This window comes from Pan paniscus, chromosome 11 (genome assembly GCF_029289425.2).
Source record: "Pan paniscus chromosome 11, NHGRI_mPanPan1-v2.0_pri, whole genome shotgun sequence".
Taxonomy (NCBI): domain Eukaryota; kingdom Metazoa; phylum Chordata; class Mammalia; order Primates; family Hominidae; genus Pan; species Pan paniscus.
The window spans coordinates 91,077,983-91,090,324 of record NC_073260.2 but is presented as its reverse complement, the minus strand read 5'-3'; positions in this window follow the sequence as shown (position 1 = coordinate 91,090,324).

The following is a 12,342-nucleotide window of genomic DNA, read 5'->3' as shown; positions in this document are numbered from 1 at the left end:
ATGGCGCGAGCGTGACGTGGGCCGGAGGCGTCGCCGCGGCGCGGAGGAAGGGGCTGCCGTGGGACTGTAGAGTCTGTAGAGTTTTTTGGAATTTATGTGATTACAATCTTGCAGTCTGTGAATAGAAATGGTTTAACTTTCCTGTAATCTTTGTACCTTTTAGTTTTGTTGCTGGCTAGTATGTCCACTATTGAATAGAAATAGTGATAATGGACTTCCTTGTCTTGGTTGTAAAATCAAGAGGAAAGCATTCAATATCAAGTGCTTTTTCTGCCTTTATTGAAATGTTCATATGTATTTTTAATAATAATATGTTACTGTTATATAATAATAATTTTAAAATAATATTTTAATAATAATGTTACAATGTGACCAATTACATTGGTTAATTTTCAAATGTTATCTAAATGGCCGGTTGTCCTTCCGGATCCCCATTGATTCCGATTGGGATGACACTATAGGAGAGGCAGAACCAGTGAAGGAAACATAACGTTTATTCAGGAGTTACATACAGGGGTGGTCCAGTGGTGGTGGGCTGGCCTGGAGAAACGCTACCGTTTGTATAAAAAAAAAAAAGCATGTAGTCCATATAGCATATCGCATTTTCACTTAGAACCCTCCTTCTAGCAGTCTCCATTTAACCCAAAATAAAGGGCCTTGATCACCTGTACAGGCTGTGTTCCAAGGGATGGGGCAGGGGTATGGCTGTCCTTCATAGATAAGTAGTGAATCTCAGTGTTGGCTACTCCTGGATTCCTTAGCCTGGGACTCCAAACACACTTAGAATAGGGTTATTCTCAGGTATGCTCCATTTATGGCTCAGCCATACACCAAGGTGTATACACCAACCCCTGCCATGCACCAATATGCATATAAATATGAATAGCCTCTGAAAGGGAAAATTCCTTGATTGACCTATAGGCCCACATGAAAAGTTCTATATTAATAGCTATGTCATGGCTGAGCACAGTGGCTCATGCCTGTAATCTCAACACTTTGGGAGGTCGAGGCGGGTGGATCCCTTGAGGCCAGGAGTTGGAGACCAGCCTGGGCAACATGACAAAACCCCATCTCTACTAAAAATACAAAAATTACCTGGGCTTGGTGGTGCACATCTATAATCCCAGCTACTAAGGAGGCCAAGGCACAGGAAACACTTGAACCTGGGAGGCAGAGGTTGCAGTGAGCGAGATGGCACCACTGCACTCCAGCCTGGGCAACAGAGTCAGACTCTGTCTCAAAAAAAAAAAAAATAGCTGTATCGTGGACATTGAAATTATAATGAGATAACAAAACTATCACCAGAATGACTTAAATTAAAAGGATTTCCAATACCAAGCATTGGCAAGGATATGGAGCATTTTTTAGAGAGAATGACCAAGGAGTTGGCTACAGTCAGGTGCTGCAGAATCAGATCTGTGGACCTTAATGTGCATCTGGTGAAATAAATAACTATAATGGTGAAGAAGAAAGCAATTGACCAGGAATCCTACTGTGGTCTGAGATAAGAAGATCATTCCTATTGCCACATCCCTGGAGGCCATTTGTCTTTTTTCAATGACTGATCATCCTATTCAGAGTGAGAGGATCTGGCGTGAAAACAAGAGGCCTGTTGTACTATGGCAACTGAAAGCCACTCTTTTCCATGTACCATTGTTTTCAAGCCATTAATTTCCTATTAAACTTCATTTTCCTCTTCCTGAGAGTTTCGCTATAAAAATATATGTGTGTATAGATATATATTCCTAGCATAAGAGTGCTATAACAGTGTTTTACATAGAACTTTTACAATAATTCTTTGAAGTGCTTTATTGTTCCCATTTGACAGGTGAGGTGATTTCGGGCACAGGAAGGCTGAATGACATTTCCAAAGTCACCTTCTTGTAAGAGGCAGTGTCAGAAGCTGACAATGGACTTGACCACTATGCTGTCATAGCAACAGAGAGAAATAATTTTTAAGACAATCCATGTATTTAAAAAATATTTTTGTATCTCTTGTGAGTTTTTAAAAGAATCGTTTTGAGTTTTTTCTTTTTGATTGTGATTGAAAACACCAATGCTTGCTTTATAGGCAAATATCATCTATAGTGATCAGAGATCCAAGTAAAATATAGATGGGCTGATCTTAGCATAATCTTAGAAGAATAATTGTATACAACCAAATGGAATTTCTTAAATGCACAAATGGAATTAAAAGAGGAGGTTCTTTTCCATCTTAACCAAGAAGGAGGGCATAATGGAATGACCATGTGCTAAGCAAGGGAGCAGGAAAACAAGTAGGAGGGAAAACACTGCAGAGGAGAAACTAAATTACCATGAGTGTAGAAAGAAAATGAGGACTTGTGAATATGAAAATATCAAATACAGTATTTCAATGTCAGGATGGTTCACTATATTAAAACTCAAGTCCATTATGCACAAGAAAAACTGGAGGTAATGATTATACATTGACCCAAAATAGTACCAACATGAGCACTGAGCCTGGGGATGACATGAAAACATTCTTAAACAAGAGGAAAGATCAAAAATAATGCAATTCTGAAAACTGCTGAAGAGCATAATGTTTTTTTCTAACACAAAAAGCTAAATTCAGTTACTTTTCTTTGCTGATTTCATGAGGGAAAGGAGTCTCACCATAATAAAGAGACAATAGATTTTTTCTGTCATGACACACTTATGGTCTCCATTTGGTATATTCTGTGCACAGAATTGGTGAAAACACTATATTTACTATTTCTGAACAGAATAAGGTAATTCAATCAGCTACATCTTATACATGATCACAGGCATGGAGGTGTCATAGAAACACCTCTATAAATCTTGGAAATGTTCATGCAGATAAGACAGGGCAGCTGGCAAATTAATTTCCAAATTATATTAGAGAACTTAAAAATAGGCTGGGTGTGAATGGCTCATGCCTATAATCCCAACACTTTGGGAGGCTGAAGCAAGAGGATTGCTTGAGGCCAGGAGACCAGCCTGAGCAACATAGGGAGAACCTGTCTCTACAAAATATTTTTTAAGTGTGCTGAGTGTGGTGGCACATGCCTGTGGTCCCAGCTACTCAGGAGGCTGAGGTGGGAGGATCGTTTGAGCTGAGGTATTCAAGGCTGCAGTGAGCCACAATTGCACCACTTCACTCCAGCCTGAGCAATAGACCTGTCTCAAAAAAAAAAAAAAAAAAGATTTCATGACTTTATTCAAACCAACAATGATGAACAGTGAGGATTACATTAAATGAGAAGCAGTTAGGGGCTGGTTTATGGTCTTGACCTCCATTCCTTCTCCACGAGTGCAGCCCATGACCCAGTGATGATTTCCCCTTCCCTGCATTGCATTGGCACTGACTTAGTTTCTAGACCAGAATCCTGTTTTCCAGACAAAAGCCCTGCTCCATCTCCCAGCACACTTCCTTCCCTTGCAGGCTATGCCTTCTAGACTGAAATAGAAAATACTCACCTTATTTTTCCCTTGTTGCTGGGACAACAGGTGCAGGGTGATGCTCAGGACAGCCAGTGGGTGAGCGTGGAGGGAAGCATCCAGGTCTCAGATATGGGTTTGTGTCCTGTGACCTCACCTTTTCACATCACTGCAATGAGCATTTCACCTGTGGCAACAATGACAGTGCACATTTGGGGAGCTAAAGATATTTCAATAAACTTTGTCCCAGTTACCAATTACCAAAAACAAGTACAATTTTCTATGAAGGGGGCCAGCCCCTCCACACCTGTGGTTGTTTCTCATCCGATGGAACGAGAGACTGAGAAAAGAAAGAGACACAGAGACAAAGTATAGAGAAAGAAAAGTGGGCCCAGGGGACCAGCACTCAGCATACGGAGGACCCGTGCCAGCACCAGTCTCTGAGTTCCCTCAGTATGTATTGATCATTATCTCTACCATCTCGGAGAGGTGGATGTGGCAGGACAATAGGGTAATAGTGGGGAGAGGGTCAGCAGGAAAACATGTGAACAAAGGTCTCTGTGTCATGAGCAAGGTTAAGAAAAGGTGCTGGGCTTTGATGTGCACGTACACAAACATCTCGGTGCATTAAAGAGCAGTATTGCCACCAGCATGTCTCACCTCCAGCCCTAAGGTGGTTTTCTCCTATCTCAGTAGGTGGAACATACAATCGGGTTTTACACCGAGACATTCCATTGCCCAGGGACGAGCAGGAGACAGATGCCTTCCTCTTGTCTCAACTGCAAAGAGGCCTTCCTCTTTCACTAATCCTCCTCAGCACAGACCCTTTACGGGTGTTGGGCTGGGGGATGGTCAGGTCTTTCCCTTCCCACGAGGCCATGTCTCAGGCTATCACATGGGGAGAAACCTTGGACAATACCTGGCTTTCCTAGGCAGAGGTCCCTGCAGCCTTCCACAGTGTATTGTGTCCCTGGGTACTTGAGATTAGAGAGTAGTGATGACTTTTAACAAGCATACTGCCTTCAAGCACTTGTTTAACAAAGCACATCCTGCATAGCCCTAAATCCATTAAACCTTGAGTCAACACAGCACATGTCTCTGCAAGCACAGGGTTGGGGCTAGGGTTACAGATTTAACAGCATCTCAAGGCAGAAGAATTTTTCTTAGTACAGAACAAAATGGAGTCTCTTATGTCTACTTCTTTCTACATAGACACAGTAACAGTCTGATCTCTCTTTTCCCCACATTCTAGTGGGCATCACTAGCAAGATGAGAGTGTTTGGCAGAGGCTGTTGCTTTCCATAATCTCTGGAGGCAACAGGAAGGGGCTTCTAAGGAGGGAGCAGGAAGGGGTGAGTCTAGACTAGGGGCTGGCAGCAGAGTGCACGTGTTTTACTGGAGTCTGTGCTTTCCTGAGATGGTCCCCTACAGAAAACCCAATTTTCTGTTAATCCTCAGATTCCTGAGCCAAACTATTATTTCACTGTGAACAGAGAGACGGGATCATGCGAGGAACTTGAGAAGGATATGTGAACAGATTACAGTGCAAACAGCAACTTGAAGTCAAATACTGATATGAAAAATAAATGGGAACAATGTTGGGCATTCCAATGTAAATTAATCAAATGTAGATGTTATATATTCTATAAATATATATTTTATTAACGTTTACCCCTAGAGAGACAGAGATTCTAAATTGTACAATATTTATAAAAGAAAAAGAGACATTTATCAGAGTCCCTCAAATACACAGAAGCACCAAGTTCATATGATCCAGAGAGAAATTCTACTAGTAAACTAACTGATAACCTGACACTACCTAAACTATTCAAGTCTTAGTCAATCTTCCCAATAGTTTTCAGGAAGGGTGCATAAAGGTGATATGAGATCTTACCCTGGTTTGAGCCGTGTATTACAAAAGTATAGGACATGTGAATATAAATGTAGACTTTTTAAATATTAGAAGCCATTGTGTCAGCACTAGAAGCCACTGTGTGAGCACATTGCAACATTACATCATAATCCCACTGCCTTTTGTGCCAGAAATGCAAGTGAGAGTCAACACTTGGAAATCCATTAATGTAATAAATTATGTTAACAGAATCAATCAGAATGTTATGTGTTCATGTTCATAGATTTAAAAAAAGACATTGCCAGGATTCTGCAGAAAATCATATTTAAAAAATTGATAAGGAACTAGTGTAAAATATATACATATTTTTAGACAGGGTCTTGCTCTGTCACCCTGGCAAGAGTGCAGTGGTGCAATCATAGTTCACTGTAGCCTCGGCCTCCTGGGCTCAAGTGATCCTCTCACCACAGCCTCCCCAGCAGCTGGGACTATAGGCACATGCCAGCACACCCGGCTAATTTTTTGTTTTTTTTTGGTATCTCGTAGAGACAGGGTCTCACTATGTAGCCCAGGCTAGTCCTGAACTCCCGGCCTCAGTGGATCCTACTGCCTCAGCCTCCCAAATTACATTCATGAGCCACTGCACCTGGCCCTAAATGTTTCTTGAGAGCAAAATCTACTTTCTATAGAGGTGGGCCTGAGTCAACCCTTTCGAAGCCATTAGGGGCCAGGTGTGGTGGCTCATGCCTGCAATTACAGCACTTTGGAAGGCCGAGGTGGGTGGAACACCTGAGGTCAGGAGTTCCAGACCAGTCTGACCAACATGGGAAAAACCCTTCTCTAGAAAAAGTACAAAAATTAGTTGGGCATGGTGGGCACGCCTGTAGTCCCAGCTCCTCAGGAGGCTGAGACAGGAGAATTACTTGAATCTGGGAGGTAGAGGTTGCAGTAAGCCGAGATTGTGCCATTGCACTCCACCCTGAGCAACAGAGCAAGATTCTGTCTAAAAAACAAAAACAAAAACAAACAAACAAACAAAATTAAAAAGCTATTAGGACAGTCTTGGAAGAAAAAGTCTTGGAAGGAAAAGTCTCTTGGGTAAGGATTAATTAACCAGTACACAGGCAGGCAAGGTGACCCCTAGTGGTCACAGCTAGTCTCAGAAAAAAATTTATGCATCTAGGGAAAAATTGGTCACAACTAGGCAATTAGATCACAGCCTGCCCATCAAGTAAAACAAAATTCTGTGTCAAACACACTGTAAAACAGAACACTGGTACAAACCTTAAACATTCCCTGATAGGCATCGTAGAGTTTTTTGGTTTGTTCTGTTTTTTTTTTTTGTTTTGTTTTTTGCTCCCTAGAGATTAATAAGCAGAATGGGACCCTCAAATTTCAAAGCATGCAATAATGGTCCCCCCACTACTGGGACCCCTGCTAGTTACATGTTTAAAAATTAATTGATAACTGATTTTGGCCAGGCGCAGTGACTCACGCCTGTAATCCCAGGACTTTGGGAGGCCAAGGCAGGCAGATCATCTGAGGTCAGGAGTTCAAGACCAGCCTGGCCAACATGTTAAAACCCCGTCTCTACTAGTGGCGGCACAGGCCTGGAATCCCAGCTACTCTCGAGGCTGAGGCAGGAGAATCGCTTGAATCTGGGAGGCAGAGGTTGCAGTGAGCCGAGATCACACCACTGCATTCCAGCCTGGGTGACAAGAGCAAAACTCTGTCAAAAAGAAGAAAGAAAGAAAGAGAGAAAGAGAAAAAAATTAAGGTCCTCTCTGATGCATGTTTTAATTTGTATTTGTATAAATTTAAGGGGTACGAGTATAGTTTTGTTACATGAACATACTGGGTAGTGGTGAAGTCTGGACTCGTAGTGTAAACATTCCCTGAAGAGTGCACATTATATCCACTATGAAATTTCTCAACCCTCACCCCTCTCACTCACACACCCTTCTGAGCCTCCAATGACTATTATTCCACTCTCTGTGTCCATGAGTATGTGTTATTTAGCTCCTATTTATAAGTGAGAACATGCAGTATTTGACTTTCTGTTTCTGTTATTTTACTTAAGATAATGACCTTCATTTCCATCCATGTTGCTGCAAAAGACATCATTTCATTCTTTTTAAAATTTTGAAGTTTATTTTAGACATAGGGATACATATGCAGATTTGTTACATGAGAATATTGTGGATTTTGTTGTTTTTATGGCTGAATAGTATTCCACTGTATGCATACCACATTTTCTTTAGCCAATCATCTATTGATGGACACTTAGATTGATTTCATATCTTTGCTATCATAAAGATATGGAATACAGCAATCCTGCTACTGAATATATACATAAAGGAGACATACTATGTAAAAAAGATATCTGCACTTGTATGCTTAGAGCAGCACTTAGGTTGATTCCATATCTCAAAGATATAATATTTCTCTTTTATCTATATATCCAGTAGCAGGATGCTGGATCCAGCCTCGGTGACAAGAGTGAGACTCTGTCTGAGAAAAAAAAAAAAGAATGAAAGATAAAACCTCACAACAGATTCAACAGAAATTTTAAAGGAATTTAAGATATTATGAGGAACAACAAATGTCAACAAGTTTAGCAACATAAATGAAATAAGCAAATTCTGATAAAGACATTAAGTAGCAAAATTGACTAAAGAACAAATAGAAAATCTGAATAGATGTATATAAAGTAAAAAAAAATTGAATTAGTAATTAAATATATTCCCCCTGAAGAAGAGTGTAGTGCTAGATGCCTTAACCCATGAATTCCATTTAACATTTAAGGAGGAAAGTATACCAGTCATACACAAACATTTCCAGCAAATACAGAAGAGAGGATATGCCAAAACATTTTAGAAAGCCAGTATTAGCTTGATACCAAAGCAGGATGGAGACATCAGAAGAAAAGGAAAGTGCCAAACAATATCTCTCATAAGTTTACGTCCAAATGTATTTAACAATCTGGAAGCAAATTACATCCAACAGTATGTAAAACGATCATACACTACATGTCTCTGGAATTAATACTAGTAATGCAAATTTGGCTTACTATCTAAAACACAATGAACATTGTACATCATATAAATAAAGTAGAAAATCAATAGAATCATGTCAAAAGACATAAAAGAATTTTGGCAAAATCCAACAATAATTCCTGATAACTCACAACAAACATGCAGAAAAAAAAAAGTGACAAAACTAACATAAAGGACAGAAGAGAGTAATTGGAATTATACCATTTTAAGGCTCTTGTCTTTAACAAAAGTGTTAAAATATTAATTCAGGCTGGGCGCGGTGGCTCACCCCTCTGATCCCAGCACTTTGGGAGGCCGAGACGGATGGATCATGAGGTCAGGAGATCAAGACAATCCTGGCTAACACGGTGAAACCCTGTGTCTACTAAAAATACAAAAAATTAGCCGGGCATGGTGGTGGGCGCCTGTAGTCCCAGCTACTCGGGAGGCTGAGGCAGGAGAATGGCACGAACCCAGGAGGTGGAGCTTGCAGTGAGCCAAGATTGTGCCACTGCACTCCAGCCTGGGCGACAGAGTGAGACTCCATCTCAAAAAAAAAAAAAAAAAAAAAAAAAATATATATATATATATATATATATATATATAAATTCAAGGTAGACTGTGATAAAGATACATATTGTAATTTTTTTTTTTTTTTGAGACGGAGTCTCGCTCTGTCACCTAGGCTGGAGTGCAGTGGCGTGATCTCGGCTCACTGCAACCTCCGCCTCCTGGGTTCAAGTGATTCTCCTGCCTCAGCCTCCCAAGTAGCTGGGATTACAGGAGCACGCCACCACACCTGGATTGGTTTGTATTTTTAGCAGAGACAGGGTTTCACCATATTGGCCAGGGTGGTCTTGAACTTTGGGCCTCATGTGATCTGCAGGCCTCGGCCTCCCAAAGTGCTGGGATTACAGGTGTGAGCCACAATACATCCGGCCTACGTATTGTAATCTTTCAACTAACAATTTAAAAAATTGAAACAAACAGACATAGCTAAAAAGCCAGCAGAAGAGAGAAAACAGAAGACTAAAAAATAATCACAGTAAAGAAAGAATCAAGAGAAAAAGGAACAGAGACAGAAAACAGCAACAGGGTACACTTAAATCTAGTCATTTCAACCATTACATTAAATATAAAAGGGCCCAGCCTTCATAGCTCACGCGTGTAACCCCAGCACTCTGGGAGCTGAGGTGGGAAGATGACTTGAGACCAGGAGTCTGAGACCAGCCCTGGCAACATAGTGAGATCCTGTGTCTGCAAAAAAAAAATTTTAATAATAAAAAATTAGCCAGGCACAGTGCCATATCCCTGCATTCCTAGCTACTCAGGAGGCTGAGGTGAGAGGATCCTTTGACTCTAGAAGTTCAAAGTTGCAATGAGCTATGATCATGCCACTGCAGCCCAGCCTGTGTGACCGAGCCAGACCCTGTTTCTAATACATAAATATAGAAGGACTGGATATCTCAATTTCAAAGTTCAGATTTTCAGATGAGATTAAACAATAAATAAATAAACAAGACCCAACACTATGCTGCTCACAAGAACCACATTTTAGATACAGACACAACATTTAGGCAAAAGTATAGATGTAAATGTGCCATGCAAATACTAATCCTAAAGGAGTTGGTGTGCCCATATTAATATTAGATAAAGTCTTCAGAACAGGAGTACTGCCAAAGATAAAGGTGTCGAGTCGTAATCAAAATAGGCCAGTTCATAAAATTAACAATCTTAAATGGGTGAACCTAGTGAAACTTCAAAATGTGTGAAACAGACATCAACAGAGTAAAGGTGACGATCATCAGATCTGCTTTTCAAGTATATGTGGAACATTAATCAAGATAGATTAAATACTGGACCATAAAATAATTCTCAATAAATTTAAAAGGATTTAAATCATAAATCAAAATTTTGCTCAGAGTTTGTACTCTGAGCAAAATAGGACTACATTAAGTCAATAACAAAAATATATTCAGAAAAACCTTAATATTTGGCAATTGAGCAAATAACTTTTAAATAAAAATGGATATAGGAATAATTCTCAGATCTATATTTAAATTTTTAAATTGTGTTAAAATTTTAAATTTAAGTATATAATTCAGCAGCATTAAGTACATTCCCAGTTTTGTATAACCAGCATCTTCATTTCTATCACAAACAGAAATAAAGTACCCATTAAACAATAACTCAGCCTTGCTTCCTCTCCCCAGTCTCTGGGAAACACTAATCTTCATTCTATTTTCACAAATTTGCCTATTCTAGATATTTCATATCAGTGGAATAATACAACATCTGTCCTTTCGTGTCTGGCTTACTTCACTCAGCATCATGTTTCCAAGTTTCACCCATGTTGCATGTATCAGAACTTCATCCTCTTTAATGGCTGAATAATATTCTATTATTTATGTATCATATTTTGTGTATCCATTCATTTGTTGATGGACACGGGTTGTCTCTGCCTTTTGGCTATAACGAATAATGCTGCAATTAACTTCGGTGTAAAAATATCTGTTCCAGCCCCTGCTGCCAATTTTTTGTGTGTGAATAATACCTAGGAGTGGAATTTCTGGTTCTCCGTGTGATTCTGTGAGGAACCACCAAATTGTTTTCCACAGCAAGTGCATCATTTTCTATTCCTAGCAGCCAGTTCACGAGGGCTCCAATTTCTCTACCTCCTTAGCAACATTTATTTTCTGTGTCGTTGTTATGAAAGCCTTACTAGTGGATGCAAAGTGGCATCTCATTTTGGTTTTGTCTTGCATTTTATTAATGAATAACAAGTAATCGCTTTTGATTACTAATTCAGTCTCCTAGGTTATAGGTCTATTCAGATTTTCTCTTTCTTCTGGAGCCACTTTGGTAGTTTATGTCTTTCTAGCGATTTGTCCATTTCATCCAGGGCACCTAATTTGTTGTTGGACAGTTGTTCACAGTATACTCCTGTAATCCTTTTGTATTTCTGTAAAGTTGGTAGTAATGGCTCTGCTTTCATTTATTATTTTAATAATTAGTCTTCCATCTTTTGCTCAGTCAATATAGTGAAAAGCTTGATCTTTCAAAGAATCTATGTTTATGTATTCTACTGCTCTCCAACCTTCTATTTTATTGATTTATGCTCTAATTATGCTCTTTATTATTTCTTTCCTTCTGCTAGCTTTGGATTTAGTCTTTTTTTGTTTTCTTCCACTGCCTTTAGGTATAGAGTGCGGATATTGATTTGAGATTTTTTCTTAAAATGTAGTTGTTTATATCCATACATTTTCCTTTGAACTCTACTTTCACTGCATTCAATAAGTTTTGGTATGTTTTGTTTTTATTTTAATTTGTCTCAAGATATTTTATAATTTTGCTTGTAATTTATTTTTTCACTCACTGGTAGTTGAAGACTGTATTGTTTAATTTCCACATTTTTGTGAATTTTCCAGTCTTCACTTATTTATCTGTTGTTTCTTCCATTGTGGTTGTAAATTATATTTTGTAGGATTTCAAACTTTTAAAAATGATTAGGACATATTTTGTGGATGAAGATATGGCCTATCCTAGAGAAAGTTCCACATAACTTGAAAAGAATGTATATTCTGCTGTTGTTGGGATGGACTGTTCTGTATATGTGTATTAGCTCTCAGTGGCTTCTACTGTTGTTTAAGTCTTGTATTTCTCATGAAGCTTCTGTCTGGTTTTTCTATCCATTAATTAAAATGAGGTATTGAAGTGTCCAACTGTGACTATAGAACTGTGGGTTTATCCTTTCAATCCTGTTAATTATTTCAGCTTTACTGAGGTGTAATAGAGAAATAAAAATTGTACATGTGATGCGTTTATATGCACATTCTGAAATGATTACCAAAATGAAGTCAATGAACATGTTAATTATCTCACAGAATAGTTACCTTTTCGTGTGCATGCGTGGGATAAGAAAACTTAACTCTATCCCCTGTGACTGCAGAGTGGCCATTTCAGCTGCTCCAGGCTCGGGCAGAGGAAGACCAGGGCAGGTGGCACCACCAGGGGGGCCCTCAGGCCTGGCGCGCA